Here is a 17,817-nt window from a genome sequence, read left to right as displayed (position 1 = left end):
AATGATAAATAAGATGTTTATATGGAATTCCAAAGGCTTACATGTCTATGATACTCGTATTTCTCTAATGAGAATATTATGATTAAAATATTTTTTTGAAAATAAAAGAATTTTCGGTTTTTAAACTCTCTAGAGGTTCGGATTTAATATGTTATGTAACTTAATACTCTTGCAGAAGAGTTGAAATTTTAATTAAAATATTTAATATACTTTTGTACTTTTATTTTTCCAGTGCATGTTGTACTTTGGTACATTTTTTGTTATAAACATAATGTTCAAAGTAAAAATAGAATAATGATTATACTCGTAGGTTGGAACTTTAGTTTTAAAGATGTATGCAGTGTTCTGGTTCGAAGGAAGTGATAAGAGAGAGATGGTCTTACAAGCATATTATTTTGATCTTACTAAAGGTGTTCCAATTTATTTACCAAAAATATTATAAAACGACATTTCACGACACTCTACGTAAGATATCATAATTTTACCTAAAAATATAAAAGCTTTTGCAAAGTATTAGTCACCTTTATGATTTTATTTCTATTTGCCAGTTTCATAAAAAGAAATCCCATCATTTTTCCCAAACACTCCAAAAGAACTTCAACTTCAATCATTATAGAAAGTGTACGTATCATTTATATTGACTGTAGTACTCTGGTTTACGACTGCATCATACTCCATCACAACTCAACCTACATAACTTTTTATTGGATGGAATTTACTATCGAATGGTTGAAGATCATAAATATTAAATACCAAGATAAAATCGAGGGAACATAAATAATCATTGAGGCAAACAATTTTTCAATATAAAAACGTAGCAAATAGCTACAAGATTTTTATCGGAACAAATTAATACAATTACTGTTATTGCGAAATTGGTTACGGATAAACCATTAGACACATGTTAGATAAAATGGATGCGAAAATCGTAAAAATGGGAAACAAAACGGATTCGTTGTGAGGAACCATATTTTTGGTTGTAGAATTGGTGGTGGCGGTATATAGGCATATATGTCTATACTACATCAATTACATTAAAGAGATCGCTTAATTACAAGCTTTTATTATATTACATGTGTTTACTAAGCCTTCTTTCATTAGGTTTTTTTTTTATGATATAGGAGTAGAAGACGAGCATGCAGTCCACCTGATGGTAAGTGGCTCCTGCCACCCATGGACATCTGTAATCAACCTCAGATAGGATTAGATATTCCTACCTGAGGTCGGTTACAGATGCGCCGCTACCCCTGAGGACTAAGCTGGAATGCCTCGGAAAAGTCTGTCTCCCTTACCACACCCTTCAAACCGGAACACAGCAGCGCCTAACACTGCTGTTATTAGGTAGAAATAGGTGTGGCAGTGGCGCCGCCGGAGTCGAACCACAAAGGGTTCTACCACCTTCAAAGGTATTAAAATATTAAAAATTTGAACTTCAAATATGATAGAACTTTTAGTGGTTTTACTCTGGAGGCACCACTGCCAAATCGGCCTCATATTAATAGTGTTAAGAGCTGCTGTATTAGTGTTTAAAGGGTGTGGTAAAGGAGACGCATACAAGATGTCCAACTAGGTCAAAAACACACAGAGAATGGAATTTGAGATTGAAAAATGGCTTAAAATGTGGTAACATTGTCACTTTAGAAAGAGGAATACATTTTTTTTAGAAGAACTCATTTAAATTTAACCCAATTCTTAAAAGAATCTTATAGCAAACCAAAGTTGCAGCTGTCCGTAACTTTTTTAGAAAACAACATCTAATTGGCGACCCCTGATCTTATGATATTCTCAGCCACAATCAGTTCAATATTGATATTTAAGAAGCGCGTACCAGCTTAACGGGCGTGCTTGCGACTGATCTTGATTTATGTTCTGTGATTGATGGGGGCGACCACTATCGACACCAATAGTCAGAACACTACATTAATTAGCCACAGTCAGCATCAGTCACAGTATTGGCATGCAATTGTTAAGTCATTTCGTTTTTTGTAACCAAAATAAAAGCTTACATTTTACACCAACATTGTCATAGTTATAAAAAAAAAATACCCCAAAAGGCCGTTAAAAAGAGGACAATTGGAGACTCCAATGAAGTATATAATATAAATTCATCATACCATTCTGTTTAAAAAACTTAATCAAAAATTAACTTAACTAAACCTATTTCTGTATGTTTACACTGCAACTAATTGGATCTAATGATATTCCCAGCCGCAATCAGTTCAATACTGGTATTTAAGGAGTGCGTACCAGCTAAACGGGCGTGCTTGCGACTGATCTTGATTTATGTGCTCCGATTGATGGGGGCGACCGCTATTGATGCCAATAGTCAGAACATTACATTAATTAGTCACGGTCTAGTATCAAGGTGCAATTGTTAAGTGATTCACTTTTTCACAGCTAATCGATTCTAAGGTTAAATAAAATAAATGAAAACTTAAAGATGATAACACTATTGTATTTATATATTTTTATAACACTGCATGCTCGTCTGGTACTCCTAGTACCAGACGAGCATGCAGTCCACCTAATGGTAAGTGGCGACTGCCAATCGACCCCAGATATGATTAGACATTCCTACCTGTGGTCGGCCACAAATGCGCCGCTACCCCTGAGGAAGCCTGAGTTCTGGTTTGGAGGGTGTGGTAAGGGAGACATGCTTTTCCGAGGCGTTCCAGCGTGAAAGTACAAATAACTTACGCAATTTTCGTATTATTTTTCCCACAAATAGTAATCGTAAAAATACGAGACGTTTTACATAAACCATAATTTCATATTGTATAGAATAATGGCTTGTTGCGAATCAAAAGTGAGACCATTAATCTGTTTAAGGGAATCGTATCTTTGTGTTTAGACTACAACTAATTTCACGCCGGCGCAGTATTCGAGGCACGCGTGGCACGGCCGGTTGCCACTGATCTTGATTTATGGGGCCCGCGATTGATGGCACTACCGACTACTACACAATGTGACAACATTGTAAATAACTAACTGCATGAGTAAAATTTTATAGTAGTTGTAATTAAAACCCTGTTTTTCGAGCGTATGTACAACTATTTACATATTATGTTTGTACGTGTCATTCTTTCACACAATGCAGCCTAAAAACTTGATGGATTTTATCATAATGAGGTGTAGTTGGACTCGTCTAAATTTTGGAATTTACATAGGCTATATTTCAAGCAGTAGGATTTTTTCTTTTAATAATAATTATCTAGTTCCATTAAATATCGCAGCGAAAGATACAAATTTTTACTTACAATAGATGTTATAAATTCATTTTCTTACAGTTACCTTTATTTTATAACGGTTACAATAATGGCTTTTTGCAAATCAAAAATGAGACTATGAAACCATTAATCTGTTTAAAAAAAACCGTATCTGTGTTTAGACTACAACTAATTTCACGCCGGCGCAGTATTCGAGGCACGCGTGGCACGGCCGGTTGCCACTGATCTTGATTTATGGGGCCCGCGATTGATGGCACTACCGACTACTACACAATGTGACAACATTGTAAATAACTAACTGCATGAGTAAATTTTATAGTGGTAGTAATAAAAATGTGTTTTTATCCGAGTGCAACGGATAATGTGTTTCCATCATACTTGTTTGTGTATGTTTGTACTCGTATGTACTCGTATCCATCATCATCATCATCAACCCATTACTGTCCCACTGCTGGGCACGGGTCTCCTCTCAGAATGAGAAGGATTAGGCCATAGTCCACCGCGCTGGCCAAGTGCGTATTGGTAGACTTCACATACCTTTAAGATTTTTTTTTATAAATCTCTTAGGTATGCAGGTTTCCTCACGATGTTTTCCTTCACCGTTTAAGCAAGTGATAATTAATTTTTAAAACGCACATAAATTTGAAAATCAGAGGTGCGTGCCTGGGATTTGAACCTCGGACCCCTCGATCGAGAGGCAGCGTTTCTTAACCACTAGGCTATCACTGCTTTTTACTCGTATCATTTTTGTACTCGTATCATTTTTCGCATATTCTGCAGTTTTTGTCCTGCAGGTGGCAGCTGCTTGATGGATTTTAACATAATAAGGTGTCGTTGGACTATTGATTTAATATAGCTGAAGTATTTTTTTTACATTTTATATTCATGCTACTTAAATTAACTTCCATACCTCAAGGTCTTCCTCCATCTTTCTATCTATCTCTACTACCCCTAATTAGTACGTCTCTGTTCGATTGACTTCTATCGCACTATAGATTAGAGGAGATATAATTTGATTTATCGTTCATTGAGGGTTATTCGTAATTGGTAGGGGTTACCCATAACTGTTTGATAGATGCTGGATCTATTTGGTTTAGGAGCCAATAAATTGAAAGTAAGTAATTATTAATAGTAATTTCTTCATATTTCTCCATAATGTTGACGTTGATGTTGAAAATTATGTAAAGCATAATTACGACGAATAAATAAAATCTGAGATGATATTGTTAATATTTTTATAATTCTATGGTAAGACATTATAAAGTAGATAAATAATGACATAATGTTGCTATAGCGTGCTCCTCTGAAGGTAAATGGAAAGACGTCATTCTAGCTTCAATAAGATTATAAGAGTAATAAAATCAAAATATTTTAAAATGAACAGTGATTTTACCACGCTTTTATTACTTTGACCTGTAAGTATGTACTCGTATCTGGGTATCGGAATCTTTGAACTCAATTTTTACCATATTGGAACGGTCAGATTATTTCAAAATTTTGAACAATTATCAAAAACCGATGACAATACACGATTTTAATAATTTTGTTTCATTTTCCTCCTAAGGATTTATTTAACGTGGTACCACAAATTTAAATGTACGTAACTAAGTGATAATAAAATTAACAACTGTTTTGAAATCATAGTCATAATAGCTATATCATTAAACTAAATGTCTAGAAGTCTAAGAAAATATTTTATGAATCCACAGGTTTTTTCTTATTTTAGAATATGACTACTATCTACTGACTAAATTGCACCACCCTTGGTAAGTGTTAATGTTTAAAGAATATACATAGAGAACATTCAGAGTACTAAAAAAGTAAGATTTATTACATAACAGAATAGGGTATCCGGAGCTGGCCTCTGGTTCTCATGCGTTGTAATTGATAGGGGTAGTAGTAGGGGTAGTCGTGATCGATGCCGACATTGCTATACCCAACAAGTTGATAAATACGAACATCAATGGAAAAGGATGAAATGGATCGCTGCTACCGCTGATACATGATTGCAGATTAAATGGAAACGTTATTGTGTTTCGTAGAGCTTTTTCATGGAATGACATGAAAGGTAAAAAAGTAGGTAGTTTGTCTTCGGCAGCACAACCGCCACAACTAATTCTGCCTAACAATAGTAGTGTTGAGCACATATGGTTGGAAACTATGTAAAGGGGGACATATTTTTTTATATCTTTTTATATATATTTGAGCCTAACGATATTGCACACGTGCTACCTGATGGAAAGTAGTCAACGTCGCCTATGAACATTTGCAACACCAGAGGAGTCGTTAATGCATCGCAATCGTTAATGCAAGGAGAATTCTTTTCGCACCTTTTTTGAAGAGCCCTATGTCATTTTTTCCAGGCATTTCAGTTTAGTCTTCAGGGGTATTGGCGCATCTGTGGCCGACATCAAGTAATCTAATCTTATCTAGGGTCGATTTCAGATGTTCATAGGGGGCAGTCACCACTTATCGCCAGGTGAACTGCAAGTGCGTCTGCTGCTCCGATATACTAAAAAACTAAGGTATCCTATCTTCTTCTATCTTCTAAGGTACTTATTCTAACTTTCTGAATATATTAATATTTATTTTATCCTTGCGAACTGTTTTATAGTTAGCTTCTATAATGTTACACTTTAACTCAAAACATCAATTACGTAAATATACATTTGCAAGTATATCCATGTTTAGTTCCGAAAATAACGTAGTTATGTTTAAGTACAAACTTTCTACTAAACACCCACTTATTGGAAATATTAAACAAGGAAGTTTATTATATGAAAACAAGTATAATAATATATCTATTACGTTCTAATACTTCCTTTACAGTTCAGTGCCACAAACGGTGTTCTTAAACAAACCTATTTTATTTATGTAAACAATTTCACGCATGCAATTCCTATAGTTTAGACGGCACGCAACTTTCTATTAACATTGTAGGAACGCACGATATACTTATTAATATATTACTTGTTACAATAACATGCTTAATTTATATTCGTACTCCGTAAAATTCACAATTATATTAGGTGGTGAAAACTATGAAACAAACTTCTTTTGAAACATGGGATGTTTTTGTTTTACGAATGTTATGTGTGGAGCTTATTAATTATTAATAATTATCATTGATTGATAGTGGTTTCTTGGCTGGGCACTGGTCTTTTCTCAAAATTAGGGCTAATAAAAAAATAATCGCTAAAATTAAGCGCAGTAGCTAATGATTCTGGCCAAAGAGGATAAAAGTTATAAACTCAAAGAAAAAAAATGAATTTACATACTTGATGGGTAATTAATATGGTTACTGCTCCTGATAATAGCATTAACGGTAAGTTCTGAATAAATATTAATATGTAGGAATATTTGAAGCTCGAACAAGTTTGTTTATATTTTGTACATATACATGAAGCAATAAAATACCCAGCGAAAAGCCAGACAAAGTTCAAATACCTAATTACCTTAAAATAGACCGCATTTGTGTAACTCAGTTCAAAATATTGGACGTGGGTGATTCTCTCCTGGTTTGTTGTAACAATGGTACCCGTAATGAACCCTTATAAATTAAAAGTTAATCACCCATTCCGCGAAGTTTTGCCCAGTTTCTGCGGAAGCTTTATGTAAATCTCCCTAATGGTTTCGGGAAACAAACTTTATTCTTCGCCATTAATTTTCAAATCGGAGAACGGTTATTTGAGGCAATTACTCACTTCGGAATGCAGAGGTTTCGGCATTTGTACCACTGACGACTGGTGACGAGTAAACGAGGAGCCGTTACACTTATCTTCGCCCTTCGATAACTGAGAAGCTAGTCAGAAGAAAACCGTACCACGTTCTAATATCCAAGATTACTGACATTACTTTTTAATAACCCAAAGTGTCCGACAAGATCTAATGATCTTTGCAATATGGTAAGATTTTTAACCACAACCTTGTAACATAAACGAAGAAGCCAAATAAATTCTAATGAAAAATTTGGCGTTCTGGTTCGAACCAATCCTCCTCAACTTCTTCGCTCTGATTGAATTTTCAAAATTATCTTTTTGGTAAACTTTGATAAACCTTTTTTTATAATATAGATGTAGCAGACGAGCATGCAGTCCACCTCATGGTAAGTGGCTACTGCCGCCCATGGACATCTGTAATCAACCCCAGATAGGATCAGATATTCCTACCTGAGGTCAGCCACAGATGCGCCGCTATCCCTGAGGACTAAGCTGGAACGTCTCGGAAAAGTCTGTCTCCTTTACCACATCCTTCAAAACGGAACACGCCTAACACTGCAGTTATTACCTATCAAAATTGTTCAGCTATAGGTGTTTCGTGATCTAGTGAATCTGTAATTTTATAATTCATTTCATACTAGGTATTGTTTATCGTTTACCGCTATCTTGCCTATGGTCATCACAGTTCCTTGGTAATTTTACGACCGTAAGAGTACTTATATCAACTTTTTATTGGCAATAAAACAGCAATATCATACGTTTCCTTTATAAGGAACAATCCAGGGCCATACCTACTCGAACTTAATAGTCTATAGCCCGCAAGGCGTGACAATTATCGCCCGAAGAGAAACTGTGAGGACGTGATCATACAAAAGTATAGGTATACGTATAGGTTCCTATAAACTCGTGCTTTTAGTAAAAATTTCAACTGAAAAGCGCAGAAACATTTTTGTTAATTTTACGTGAAAAATAACTGATAATTTTCTCGCTCCAAATTCCACGGTTGTGGAAACTTAAAATCGATTCTCGGAGTCCACAAATAGGCGAATTGTATACCCAACAGATATTTATCAACATCTTCATTTTTGGGTCATCAATATCATTACGACACTTACGTACTTCTGGTTGTTTTTCAGCAATTAAATCAATGGTTGATTATCTTCGCCTACACCTTAAAATAATATTTCCGTGTATTAATTTTATTACTAATGCAAGTAGGTACCTACTCGTTTCTCTCTTTTCAGTTAATTATTTTGAAGGAGCCGTGTTTCTTGTGATTATAATATTTTATTTGATATGAAGGCAGTGCTTACCATTACCACTTCATTATGCAAAGTTAGAACTTGAGACAAAACCGGCGAAAAGGACAAGAATTTTTTAATATCGCCACTCGGAAGAGCTCATTATTCCTCTGGTAACTATCGCCTCCTTAATTTAAGCCTCATTTCGTTTAAGTGCACTCGTTTTACTGCGTTCGTTAACGATAACAGCCTTCCGGCAATCACATCCGTAGGATCCTACTATTTAAACAAGACTCCGCAAATGAGTTCGAAAATGTTTTTTTTTTTTGAGGAAGCGGGTAAGAGACATTTTAAGGATGGTAGAACTACGGGTTCGAGTGTGGAGGCCCTATCGTCAGACCTCTCTGTGGCAATGTTACACGGTGCTGTCTTTTGGCTAAAAAGAGTGAGGTGAGGTGTGGTGAGGAAAAGGCATATATACAACCGTAGAGATTAAATTCGATCTAGGGTTAATTATAGATATACACATATTAGCTGCAATTGAATCTGGAGGATTGCATTATCTTTAGCTTTTTAGTATAATCGTTAATATATATAAAAAATAAAAACTTGCAATCCACTTGAAGGGAAGTAACCCCCCTTATCACACAATGATGTAAACTTCAAAAACTAATTTGGAAAGCTTTGCATGTATTGTTTTGTTCAGCCTTCAAATATTTTCTAATCCAGTGAACCACGATTTTTTGAACCACGATGTAGAAGTTAAGAATCCAATTCTACCAAAATTGATTAAAGTTGCGTATGCATGCATGTTTTTGCTTTTCAAAAACACGGAAAATATTTCGACAGAAACATTGTAACAACTTTCGATCACTAATAAGAATTAGTTAATCACTAAGTTCTTATTAGTGATCGAAGGTAACAACACTACTATGCTAAACATCCTGTGTAATTTTTGAAGTTATTCTACTATTACAATAGTAGATACGAGTATGTCGCTTCAAAGACACTTTATACCATCAAATAACTCGTTGTTAACACAGTATGGTTTATTTATCTTAAACAAAAGATGTCACAACACGTAACAATGTCAAGCAGTATTGAAATGAATCATTAAATTTTACGACTCAATAAAAATCCTTACGACATACGAGTACATGCATTCAACGATATGTTTGACATACGTAAGAACTATGCGATAACTGCCTTTGTCAATACGTTTACGGGTTTCAAGTTTTATTTGAGGTCAGATAGTTGCCATGACTAAGTAAGAATGCCCCGCGTCCAAGTTTAAATTAGCTTCACTTCAATGCAATAAACCGTTAGGACTTCCAATTTGTATTATTTTTGGAACGTTCCTTATCGCGCGGTACGCTGGGTAAGGGGACTAGGCGAGCGTCACGAAAAATCCTCACGACACTTTTGCTATTGCTATAGTTGTAAGCCGTGCGGCGTGCGCGTGTTTCTCTGTCTGTCTCGCTCTCTCATAGAAAGCAACTTACTTTCGTTTCGTCTTTTTATTATTATTTTTGTTGAGTGTCCTTATACAGGTTTTTTGTACATAATAAATAATAAATTATTATTTTGATTATAACTTAAAAGAAATAATATTTTCTTTACTTTTAAACTTACTTTTAAAAGCTTATAGGAGAGCTTTTATTGCTATTTACTGCTGACTTTAATATACAAGGACTAAATTAGATTTTTTTTTACCTTAGCGTATGTTAAACATCTAAATATGAGATTTTTTTAATGTTTTAGACCTAAATTTGAACTAACACCGTCACATTCTAATATTTTTTCGTTGGCAATAATTTGGCACAATAGTTTTACTATAATACCATTTTATATTTTAGTCTCACTATGAATTGTGTACAGTCGTGTACACAGTTCTGTACAGTGTGTACAGTCAGTAAGAAGGGGAATGTCTGATGACAAGTCACTGCTCACTCAATAATGAGCAATTTAGCCGTAGTTTTTATCGTTCGTCGAGTTCGTGTGCGAGCAAGGTCATGCCGGAGTTCGTGGTAAGGGCTTTAAGGTTCAGTTGATTCCGTCAAAGCTCTTTACGAAGAAAAGATTTTTATACCTACTTTCCCTCGCCTTTTACATTAACGAAACTGATATGCATTTAAGATTGGAGGCAAGGCTTTCATCCAATTTCAGACAATTTGAAAACAATGTCAGGATCCTATTCATTAATGTACAAAGTAACCAATAAAAGAAAAAGAAGGCAAGAAATAATCTTTGTTATTTTAAGAAAATATATTTCATTAAATTAAAAAAATTGGATCTCGACAATAATGTTAGTTACTTAATTTTCTTTATCTGCAATGGCTAAAGATGAACCGCGCGGCGCATTTGCACGGAGCATATTATATTCCATTCTGCTAGAGTAAGTATGAAACTAATTATGCATTTAATTAAAAAAAAACAAGAGACAACGCTCAGAAGAAATGCGAAAATAAATTTCTCAATTCATAAATTCAAATTGATTTTGCAGCGTATGTTACAATGTACAATAAAACAAAAATCCTACAAGAAAAGTTCACGTTTAACCGTAAAGAAGTTGCACGTAAGGCACCTGCACCGAGCGTTGATTGGCTTCATACAACGTGGATCACGATTCGCAGACAGCGGGGCTAACAATGCACGGCAGTGTACAATTCTTAAGTGATCAGGATAGGTGAGAGTACTCTTAATTATAAGCGACGTTTATATAAAGTTATATATGTACACGTTTTAAGATGTCTTTTTTTTAATGAATGTTTTATATTTTTCCAATTTGGAGTGTCTATTTTTGTTATCAATAGGAGAGTGCCCTTGTCGGTAATGGGATTTGGACGGATTTAAGTAAATTATTATATTATTACTCTGATAACATTTCTTTATGATATACGGGCCACTTAATTAAAAATTTTGAACACTTATCAAGAACCGACGACAATACACGATTGTAATAATTTTGTCCCATTCAGCAGGATCGTCAGGTTTAACAATTTTCCTTATGCGATTTTAGCGTGATTTTTAGTTTTTTAACCATATTTTTTATATAATTTTAACGAGTTATATGGTAATTATTGTTTAGTATCTTAAAAACTTTTATAAGGTCTCCGTTACTATGATGACTCTAGGCGCGAGACAACACGTGTCACTCAATATATAATGTCATAGAAATGGCTTCAATAGTTTTGTAACGAGTTTACATACGGAACAACATTAGACCATTTACATGCAAGCTTATCGAGGTTACCACAAAACAGTTTTGACAACGCTTTCAATACTCATTAGCGCCGCTCGAGAGGTTTACGTTAAAGTTAAGGCACATTGAACAGGACTTAAATATTAACTACACCGAACATATATATCAGAGTTAGAGTATTAAGTTTATGTTTAATATTAAGTATTAAGTACTTAGTTTATTTCTACCTAATAACGGCAGTGTTAGGCACTGCTGAGTTCCGGTTTGAAGAGTGTGGTAAAGGAGACAGACTTTTCCGAGGCGCTCCAGCTTAGTCCTCAGGGGTAGCGGCGCATCTGTGGCCGACCTCAGGTAGGAATATCTAATCCTATCTGGGGTTGATTACAGATGTCTATGAGCGGCTGTAGCCACTTACCATCAGATGGACTGCATGCTCGGTAAAAAAAAAGCGCAGAAGTTCTACCTGCTTCGAACAGATAGGTTCTACGACCTTTCAAACATCTAACTATGTATGTATACACGCTATGTATACACGCTAAATCATTACAAACATTGGTATACATCGAATTATCCGAACAAAGCTTCCCCTGTCATTATTTGACTAAGCAACTATCTCCCCTATTTTGACCAACACATACGGGGTTGAGTAAATAAATGCGAAGGGTTGATACCGAGTAAGCGCATGATTAACTAGAAACATTAGAATTTGCATACCTGACGCTGACCGACCCCAATATTTTAGCTGATATCAAAATGTATGCAAATTATGCGGCCACATTTATTGCTGGAAGGAATTATATAAATTTAATATAGTGTAGTGTTTGTTTGATGCTCTTTGCAGGGTCTGATTACGGAAATTCATATGTTCCGGTCACGATGTGGAAAACACGATGTTTTGTTAACGGAATTTTACAAAACCGTCGCTAGTTCTTTATAAAGTACGTTAAACCATCATTCCACTGCTAGATATGGATCTCTCTCTTAGAGTGAAAATGCTAAGTGTGAATTAGTAGATCTCACACACCTTTGCAAACTTTTTTCACTGGTGTTTTCTAACGATGAAGGCCTTACTCTTCAGGCGATAATTAATTTCTCATTCTTACAAACAGAATATTAAAGAAGAGAGCCGAAAGTTCTTCTCTTTTTCACACTATCTTTGTTTGAACTTTTCATCACTTTTTCTTTTCCCTCTATTTCACTCTCTCACCTATCTTGCCATTTTCCTTCTTTCTATCTAGTCCTCAATATCAGTAATGCTATTTCTCGTCTCACTTTCGTAATTTCTTATTACACTGAAAGTTTTCTTAAGCAAAATATATCGAGAATTTGATCTTGCTCTATGTATAATTATTTTAACAGTTTATGTGTCACGAAAATAACATTTACTCAGGAATGCTTACACTTTCTTAGAACGTAAACTGCAAAACGCAAAATACATAACAAGTAATCGGAATGAAAATAGAAACATTGCCTGACGCAATATACGGCTTTGCTTCGATCTGTAAAATATTATTATCTGTTGGCTAGTATTCAATAAGTCAATTACCACTTAAACCAATAGCTTTCTCTGTAAACAGGTATCCTGTATTGAGTGCTGTATAGACCTGGTAAATTATAGCTAGAGCTAAAATAGGGTTGTCACTTTTTAGTAATATAGGAGTAGCAGACGAACATGCAATTCACCTGGTGGTAAGTGGCTAGTGCCGCCCATGGACATCTGTTATCAACGTAACTGAGGTTCCCAACAGATGGGCCGCTACTCCTGAGGACTACGCTGGAACATATCGTTAAAATATGTCTCCCTTACCACACCGTTCAAACCAGAACACAGCAGCGCTTAACACTGCTGTTATTAGGCAGTAATAGGCGTGGCGGTGGTGCCGCCGGAGTTGGACCACATAGGGTTCGACCACCTTCATACATACAAGAAATGATTTATCTAGCAGTAATATTTTTGTGTCCCGTTGTGGTACGCATGGATACAAATGGTTCCATACAGCATGGGGCAGTGTGGGCTTTGCCAGTTAATTAGCGGATTTTATTTAACACATTCACCATACAAATCTAGTACATTGCACTTTCAAAAACTGACCTTTTAAGACTGACCTTTAAGCTTATGAATGGGACAGGTAAAACATATTGCAATAAATATTACATATAATTATATAAACAGAAGTCTTGAAACATCATTAAAGGAGATCGAGGTTTAAGTAACAATACCTGTAGATGATTGTAATTATTTATTTCATGTGAATGTTCGTTTATCAACAGTAACGCTTCAGTATTAATATTTCTTTTGTTAGAATAAGATACATCGGTTAGCAACCCTACACCGATTACGAATGTCGCAAAAGGAACTTACAAAAGGCAGCTGCAAAGCTTAATTCGTAGGGTTGCTACAAAGCAGCTTATATACAAGAAGATTAATGCCACCCATTTATAAGTCATAAATGCAATTACATGTCTAACTTGTTAATGCTTAACCTTGATGGTCATATTGGCACTTAAAGAGACAAGCCCAGGTGAGTGCCATTTTGATTAATGGTTTCTGAGGATGAAAACCGATAAAATGTATACGACATTTATTATTATGTGTCGTGGTTATGCATTATGTGAACTAATGTGAACTAAGTGTTACCGCCGATAATTCATAGGAACGACCACGTTTTTCAGCATTTTACTGGCAGTTAAAATGTTTTAAGGATGTGAGAGGTTTACGCGAGGCGCATATACATAATTATCTATTTATCAATTTACTTGGTTAAATTATTTTATATGCACCCCTTTGATATGGTTAGCAAATAAAAGGGTTTTCTGAGCAGAATACGATAAATAGATTTTTTTAGTATAAAATTATTTTTCACTTGATGCCAGTGATCAGATTCTATGTCTTTGTAAGAATTTAAACAAAACGTAGAAAGCTTTAAGGCCTATAACAGTTATAACTATACAGGATGTTTTATAAGATAAAACTATGAATGATATAAGACTTTCGTTTTAAGTAAGATAAACGACGATATCCTACCACACTACTGTAACCCTAGATCTGGAATTATTTAAAGGTTGCAACCAACTTAGTTGGCAATAAACTCACCACGTATTGTGACTTTTTCGCAGACACACGCCCGACCATATTTTAATTCAACATACACCGCACACCTTGTAATTTCATTTAGCATTCTTCAGTATAAAAACATTACAAATAGTAAACTTAAGTAATACCCATTTACTTTCTTTTTACGTAAAACACATAATAGTAAATATAATTATGTTTCTTTTTTGTATTGGTCTTTTTAAACCATCGATTTTATTACTGTCATTTGTAAAACGGGAGCGGATATTATTTCGTCATATACACACACAAATAATCATAAAGGTACATGGCGATATGCACCACATATACATATAGATTCTTAAAGTTATTAAATTCGTAAATATTCTTATATTAATAATTTATTGTTAACTGTTTTAAAATGTTTCGAAATCAATTGAAATGTTTAATGCAATAAGTACGCAAATGAAATCCGTTGTGACAGACTTATTTGACGGTTTGTAGGATTTGAAGTAAGTTACTTGTAGTTAAGCTATGTTTATAGCAAGGATTAGTTACTTGTAATAATACAGATATTTTAGGTGTTTCAAGTGAACTTTTTGTAGCTACTTTAGTTTCTAGACGCTTAAGCGCTTAGCTACATGCAAGATCCGATTTAATCCTCGCGTTATAGGGAAATAACATACAAGTGATATTAAGCTGAAACACGAGCGACAGCCCGCGCTGCTAGTCGGGCAGTCGCCAGCTGTCGTTAACGACTGTCGGCGACGGTCGTCAACTGTTTTCGGCTATCGCAGCCTGTCGTGAGTGACTGACGATCAAGTGCAATCGCCGTTTAACAATCGTATTTTGTAATCAGTAGCTGGTGACATGCGGCGACGGTCGCCAGCGACCACTTTTGAATGCCACCGACTGTCACCGCCTGCCCTTAGCGACTTTTAGCTATCGACGTCCATCGACGACAGTCCTCAGACTGTCGCTCATGTCGCTCGTATGTCACCTCAGCCACATTTGCCATTTCGATGAACTTTCTTCCTTTTAAAAGCTTTGTGAATCTTTTACTGACTGATAAAGATTGATAAAGCTGTCTACTGAAATCTAATTCCCATTTTCTTGTCGATTGTTCGAAAACTTTTCTAAGAAATTATCCCTTTGTTCGGTACCTAACCCAATTATTCCTTTCTTTATTTTATTATTTCTACTGACATTTAAATCATGGAAATCTTTATGTACTTAAATCGAATACTAAACAAGTTAGTCCGCATTGCTTTTTGGACCTTAAAAATCATGTTATGTATCTATATATTGGTATTATTTGTAATATAGGAGTAGTAGACGAGCAGTCCGCACAGTTACAGTCCACGTAATGGTAGGTGGCTACGGCCGCCCATGGACATCTGCGCACACAGCAGCGCTTAACACTACTGTTTTTGGGTAGAAGAAAGCGTGGACATAGACATCTGTAATCAACCCCAGATAGGAATAGATATTCCTAACTGAGGTCGGCCACAGATGCGCCGCTACCCCTGAGGACTAAGCTGGAACGCTTCAGAAAAGTCTGTCTCCCTTACCACACCCTTCAAACCGGAACACAGCAGCGCCTAACACTGCTGTTATTAGGTAGAAATAGGTGTGGCGGTGGTGCCGCCGGAGTCGAACCACAAAGAGTTCTACATACACTTACGTTTTCAAATGATGAAAAGATTATCGTGATCTACTTCGTTAACGAGGCTAGAAACAATAGGTCTAAATTCTACGCAAAATGTGCACCCATGCGCATTCTAATTCGGCGCACGACTGAAAATTGGGTTGACTCCGCACTAATTCTGAACTGGACTAGATCGTTAGATTAGATTGGCTGGAATCGTGGATATCTGGCTTTTAGGTTTACTAGGTAGGTAATAGATAAACTGGATTTCCGTCTGATTGCCTAACCTAACCGTGTTATCGAATAGTCGGGAACAACAGTTCAAATAACTTGAAACGATCTGAAAATGGTGAAATAAATGCGTCATGTTCATATATTTATATTTGAAACGTAAAATTAAATTAAAACTAATATTTTATTCTTACACAAATTATAGTTAGATCGTATAAATAAGTTTATATATGTGCATCTGCAGTACTCTCTGCCCGCACTATATCGATATTATACTTATAGTCATTTAAAATCCTTATATTATTACCCACTATAGAATATCATATTTCATTATGCTGTCTTGATGTTTATTTTAGCCTCAACTAGTAGTTAGAGAAACGAATGCATAAGTATCATTAAGCAAAAAACATCTTGTTCAATTTAATATTTCAATCAACATTTATTTGATAGAACCTGCTACTGGCCTCAATAATTAATTGAAATATAAGAAGGCTAATACTCCGGAAGCAACAAATAAATAAGGGCGCAAACAGTACGGCGACGATGATCTGACACGCGATACATCAATTTAAACTAGGGATGGGGATTGTTCCAGAATAATATCGATTTTTTTAATCGATTCGAAATCTGAAATTAAATCTAGAAAAATTTAGAGCTAATATATCGATGTCTGTAAATTTGATATTCGATTTATTTTACTCTGAGTATAAAACAGCGAAAGTGAAAAAGTTCACCCGTCTTCCGTGCTAACCAGAAAATAATAGCATTATTAATTATTATATTATATTAACAAAAATATATTATATTCTATGAACAAAAAAATTATCGTCGATTTCCATATTTCGATTCGCTATATCAATTCATTGTTTAGTATCGAATATTTTATGACTCGATTTTTTGATTAGTCAGTCCAATCGACATCCCTAATTAAAGCACACTACAGTGCGTTCATTAGTCGACGCGACGCAAATTGAAAGTTACTCATCACTAGTATCATACATATCATTAATTTTATTATGACATCCCAACATAAACCACAGACTGTTTAAGGGCTCGAACACAAAACTGCGATGCGACGCGATGCGAATTCGCAACGCAGAAAATTGCGATGCGAATTGCTGCGATGCGATATCGTGCGGCGTAGCGTCTCTCAGGGTGACCAACAACAACAACCACTGTGCGATGCGAATCAATTCGCAAGTTCTTGCGATGCGTCGAGGGAGCTCGCAGATTTTTGCGATGCGACGTCGCATCGCAGTTTTGTGTACGAACCCTAAGATTAAATGACACAAATTAATAACCCAATGACTTAACATAAATTTAAAATATAGAAACATTGTTAAGCTTGTTACCTGTCAAATGAACCTATAATTGATTGAAATACTGTTTTATATTCTCTTTCAAGAAATTAATACCAAAAATACATTTACACTAAGACAAATCTCAATTCATATAAGTATATTTTTATTATTTTTACAAGCTTAAGCATTCACTTTG

General features: G+C 35.2%; 1 protein-coding gene across 2 annotated transcripts in view; it reads right to left on the bottom strand.

Moving 5' to 3' along the window:
* Positions 1-17,817, bottom strand: part of Sulf1 (Extracellular sulfatase Sulf1) — a 129,163-nt gene that overhangs the window by 70,570 nt on the left and 40,776 nt on the right. The window lies entirely within an intron of this gene.

Source organism: Epargyreus clarus, unplaced genomic scaffold (genome assembly GCF_041222505.1).
Source record: "Epargyreus clarus isolate Ecla_fem2 unplaced genomic scaffold, WU_Ecla_fem_2.2 ptg000014l, whole genome shotgun sequence".
Classification (NCBI taxonomy): Eukaryota; Metazoa; Arthropoda; class Insecta; order Lepidoptera; family Hesperiidae; genus Epargyreus; species Epargyreus clarus.
Note: the sequence above shows the minus strand (reverse complement) of the source record. Positions and strands in the feature narration are given on the sequence as shown.